The 5,601-nt window shown below is 48.9% G+C and overlaps 1 non-coding gene across 1 annotated transcript; it reads right to left on the bottom strand.

The window, feature by feature from the left end:
• Nucleotides 1–1,895: 1,895 nt before the first annotated feature.
• Nucleotides 1,896–1,970, bottom strand: Trnat-ugu (transfer RNA threonine (anticodon UGU)). Its single transcript has one exon. It is a non-coding gene; the product is annotated as a tRNA-Thr (tRNA).
• Nucleotides 1,971–5,601: the final 3,631 nt, after the last annotated feature.

Raw genomic sequence — 5,601 nt, 5'->3', positions numbered from 1 at the left:
CAATTTTTTTTTTTTTTGTTAGTGAGCTACTATTTAAATTCCTAAGGTAGTGTTAGATTCCTACAACAACAATGGGCAGTTTAGTTTTTACCTACTTCTAACCTAGAAATGACTACTAACTGCAGCGTCACAGGTGTGCCAGTAAATACAAACCTACTTGGAGTGGCCAGGCTCCTCGAGCTAACCCCGGGGAGCATGCCCCTGGCACCGGGCCGGCCAAGGTTAGTAATCGCTGCAGTTTCCTATGTTAGTATTCTAAACTACGTCGTACTACTACTAGCTTAACCTACGTCATAGTTGGTGCTTGTCGTAATCGGTGTGATTGATCCCACCCCCCTAATCCCATACGTGGCGGTTTCCAACTAATGGAAGTCGGCCATTCCACGCACAGGCGGTATGGGATTGGGATCAGGTCGTAATCGGTTGGTTAAAGAGTTCGGTGTCTATTCTTGATCCCTCAGGTATTCTATTAAGACCTTTCGCGATACCTCTTCTGCCAGAGCATTCAGGGTATGGAAAATGTCTTCTTGTCTTAGAAGATTGTATGTCTCGTTGTTTGGAAGTCTGTCTCTGAGTGTCATCGCCACGTCGTTGAAGAGAGGGCACTGGAAAACCACATGATCAGGAGTTCCCTCCGCCGCGCCACAGTCACACTCGGGGGTTGCCCTTTTCCCAAACCGACATAAATATGTCGGATAGGGTCCATGACAAGTGAGAAAGTGGATGAGTCCTCGTGTGGGTTCAAAATATTTCATGGTCCCGCGTTCTTTAACATCAGTTAGAAACTGGAATGTTCTTCTCCCCGTTTCATCTTCCTCCCAAATCCTCTGCCACAATTCCTCCCCTCTGTTTCTTATTTCTCTCTTATCCTCTACTCTCACACCCATGATATCTGTTATTTTTTCCCCATTCCCTTTTTTGGCCCAATACCATGCCGCTTGTTCATTATGACTAACAGAGCTCCCCCTGGTGATGTCCTGTAGGCCCCTACTGATCTTAGAATCATATTTCTTTGGACTCTTCTCACTATCATGGCGGGCACGACCCGCGTGAGCCTGTGCGCCCAGACTCCCGAGCCGTAACCCACTACTGAGGTCAAGATGCTATTGTGATAGAGTTTGATGAGATGAGGGGGGAGATGAAATCGTTTATGTCCAATGGAAATGAGATTATTTAGTAACTGGAGGGCTCTCTGAGTTACGGCTTCTATGTGTTTTCCAAACTTCCATCTCTCGTCAATTATAACTCCCAGGTATCGCGCCTCTCGTCGCCGAAGAACTGGTGAGCCTTCAATTCTGACACATTTTCAATGTGTTGCAACGCGGAGCTTCCCTTGTAGGTGCAGTAATAACGTACCACAATACAGTCTTACATGCTACTGTAGGCTACGGGTCAGGCGTTTGGGCTCATAGAGCCAGAAAGGGAAGAACAGCGCAGGCTCTACGGCGAGCACAGGGGAGAGAACTTACAACTATTTAAACCTAACTAACTTAGGTACATCACACATATCCATGCCCGAGGCAGGATTCGAAACTGCGACCGTAGCAGTCGCGCGGTTCAGGACTGAAGCGCCCAGAACCGCTCGGTCACAGCGGCCCGCGAGCCAATATTGTGCACTTCTGTTTCTTCCTGCTACGTCTAGTGGTAGCAAGCCTAATATCACCAACAATGCCTCAGTCGGGGTTGTTCTATACACGCCTGTCAGGCGCAGGAGTACCCTCCCCTGTGCTCGCCGTAGAGCCTGCGCTGTTGTTCCCTTTCTGGCTCTATGAGCCCAAACGCCTGACCCGTAGCCTACAGTAGCAAGTAAGACTGCATTGTGGTACGTTATTACTGCACCTACAAGGAAAGCTCCGCATTGCAACGCCTCCGCATTGCAACACATTGAAAATGTGTGCCTCGACCGGGACTCGAACCCGGGATCTCCTGCTTACATGGCAGACGCTCTATCCATCTGAGCTACCGAGGGCACACAGGATAGCGCGACTGCAGGGATTTATCCCTTGCAAGCTCCCCGTGAGACCCACATTCCCAACGTAATGTCCACACACTACATTCGTAGTGCCCCTGCCCGTTACACTGATTACTCGCAGCAGACAATCTTACCGAGTCCCGTAAGAGAGCGGGCTATGCATGTGCATCCAGCACTGAAGAAGAAGGTCAATGGCTGGTTAGCCTTAACTATATAAAGATGGTATCTGTTCTTTCGGACAAAATGGAATCAGTGAACGGTCCAAGGACAAGGACAATATTGAGCAGCACCTAAATAGCAACGGCGTCGTAGGTCAGTGGCTGGCGGCACGGTAGCTGAGCGTGGCCGGTCAGGGGGTTGTCTTCCCTGGGAAATAAAAGAATTGAGTGAGTGGATCAACGATGAACGTTAACGGCTGTGATGGGACGTCCGCCCCGAATCCCGAACAAACGCAACGACCAGTAACGAACAAAATGAGATTAACAAAAAAAAGTGGTCCTGGTGTTTGACTGCCACGTGGCGAGCCGTGTTCAATCCTCCCTCATGCTAGTTTTATGTTTTTTTTTCGCTGTTCGCTGTATTCCAAATTGTGTCTGTGCCATGGTGTAATGTCCGTTTGCAACAGCGAGGTATAGGAAAGGTACCGATAATTACAGTTGACTCAACCCAACTGCGTTCCGTTTTGGAAGTTTTTACTGTGTGTGTGAAATGTTCAAATGCGTGTGAAATCTGATGCGACTTAACTGCTAAGGTCATCAGTCCCTAAGTTTACACACTACTTAACCTAAAGTATCCTAAGGACAAACACACATACCCATGCCCGCGGGAGAACTCGAACCTCAGCCGGGACCAGCGTCACAGTCCATGACTGCAGCGCCACAGACCGCTCGGCTAATCTCGCGCGGCGGAAGTTTTTACTCATGAATTCCTTTGTTGTAACATGATTCACATCTGTTTATTTGTTGTTTTCATTTCTGTGAGACGTCTATGTGGTATCTCGTCTGCTCCCACTGTTCATCACGTTTGCTTGCGACGTCAATGTATTTTTACCACATAATTAATATTCGGCCAATATACATTATGACAACTGCCAAGACTACAGAAAGAGAATAAACGTTTCAGTGGCTGGACGGACAGTTCATAATGTTGTGAAAAATAAATGGCACGACGCAGGTTTTAACATGTTTCGTCCCTCCCGGCAGCCGAACACACAACCACCTTTTTTTTATTTGATCTCATTATGTTCGTTATCGGTCGTTGTATTTGTTCGGGGCCGACATGCCATGACGCTTGTTCAGTTGTTTTTTTTTTCCAAAGGGCAGCTAACGCTCTGACCGAACATGCTGAGCTTCCGTGCCGACATCTCCACACCGTCGTTGCTATAGCATGCTCCTAATATTGGACTGATAGTTCTTGGACCGTTCACTCTTTCTATTCTGCTTTTTTTCACAGTTCAGTACACCTTCTTTCCGATTTCGTGATTGACCTGTATTATTTCAGTTTTTGACGGTCTGTCCACTGGACCCTCTTACCACTAAATCTGAAGGAGATGTGATGGGCAGTTTCCCTTGTTAGTGGCGGCAGAAAACTTCTTTGACCAATTGTTGCTATTTTATTTAGAATTTTAATGCATCTCTGGCAGACGATTACCACATGCGTACGGAAGTGCGCAGTCGATGTTAATTCCAATTTATCTCTATACTTCTTTTCATTTCATATGTTGGTCACGGCATGATGTGGTGGACGATCAAAACTTGATACCACCTCATGCCCCTACGACTTCCATTGGCGACACAGCACCGTCGGAGACGCCGACACCGACGCTACCACCACGCCGATGCAACCGCCACTCCACAGAGCAGATCTTCTTGCAGCCTCTGCGCATCACGGCGCTAGAGGCACCTGGCCGCCATCACAGTCGGCTTCAGAAGCAGGGGTTCCCGATGACCGTGCTGAATGCTGCCCTCCAGCGGATGTTGAGTCACGGATCTACAAAAAGTCACCCAATCGGCACAAGAAGAGAGCTGCAGGAGATCGATGGGATGGTAATGTGATGTTCGAGCAGCAGATTCCAGCAGCCTCATTCACCAGCAGGTGCCAGATAGCATGGAACACTCGCTCCATCCTGGCGGTCCTGCAAACGAGGCACATTATGTAGACTTCCAGAACGTGGGCTTGCATGAATGTAGCCGGCTGCCACTGATCTCCCAATCTTCTCTTGGCGATTAGGCAGACAATGTGGAGGCAGATGACGTGCAGCACACAGCGATAGCTCCTTCGATGCCCACGGCAGGCGTCGAGTCTGGAGGGACCTCCCTGTCAGGAGACTACCCGCCACAGTAATGCACATCATACAAGCGGGCAGATGCCTGGTGTCCGACTTCGCCACGGACTTGTGTCCACGCATTGCCTCCACCACTTGAGATGTCTTAATCCTACCAGTGGGAACAGTCAGTGTTGATGGTGTTCACTCTGCCGTCAAGACCCGCATGTTACACAATTTGATAAGAGTGGCAGATCTGGACATTGCCTTCCCCAGGAGGTACATTCAGAACTGTATTTAGACCTCTATGGCCATGCCATCTACAGCCTGCCATCAGGCGATGGCGCAGGAGGAATGACCACCCTTCTCCAAGATAGCATAGAAGCAACAGAAGTGACATTCTTGCTGAATCCACGAGGTATAGCATTCTCACTGTGGCATGGTCCACATCATTAAAGTCTATACAGCCTTCGGTACTTCACACTGGTGTGACAGGCGAGTTTTCTATTCAGAAGAGGTGGCTCCACTGTTGCAAGGAAACATGGACCATTATATAGTGGAGGCAAATTTAAGAGTATCCTGCAGCCAAAGGGCCAGATACCATCTCACGTCCCACGCCCACCTCTACGGACACTGGTACATGTCCTAGCACTCCACGACACATGGCTCTTACATTGGGAGAACCGGCGCAAATACACACACTTTAACAACCATTCTGCCAGTCGACTGGATCAGATTTATGTCTTGTGCAGCCTCCATACAGTGGCCAGTGATTCAGAAATCTGGCTGACGACCATCACAGATCATCTCGTTTATATCTGTGTATATCTGCACTTTCACCCTACCCTGTCAACTCATCCAATGCAGCAGAGGCCCACGGATGCTACATGTCACCCCCCTTTGTGAGGAAGCATGCAGCATACAGCATCTGACACGTGGTGCCTGCCCATGTACACTTCCACGTTACTGTGGTGGATGGGATGTGTCAAACCTGCACTCTGACAGACACTGATGGCATACGGACATGACAGATAGAGCTAGCAAAGGACGGCATCACAGTTTTATTATACATCATTAGGTGCACTGGCGACGCAATCGTCGTCATCCGAACTTCAGCTGACCCTACAACACATCAGAGCCCGTCTACTCCTCATCACGGTGGAGTAGCTAGAAGGCGTCCATGTCCGTGCGAGAGTGCAAGACGGCATCCCAACCGAAATGGCGTCACTCTATCACATTATGTGCGAGAGGCGCACCGCAAACGTCAGTTCATCACGACGATAAACACAGAGGTGGCAGAATCTGCCATGACAGAAATGGACATAGCGCACACTGTGGGAGATCTGTAGACGTTCATGATTATGAA

This window comes from Schistocerca serialis, chromosome 3 (genome assembly GCF_023864345.2).
Source record: "Schistocerca serialis cubense isolate TAMUIC-IGC-003099 chromosome 3, iqSchSeri2.2, whole genome shotgun sequence".
NCBI lineage: Eukaryota > Metazoa > Arthropoda > Insecta > Orthoptera > Acrididae > Schistocerca > Schistocerca serialis.
The sequence above is the reverse complement of the archived record's forward strand: the minus strand, read 5'-3'. Positions and strand labels throughout refer to the sequence as shown.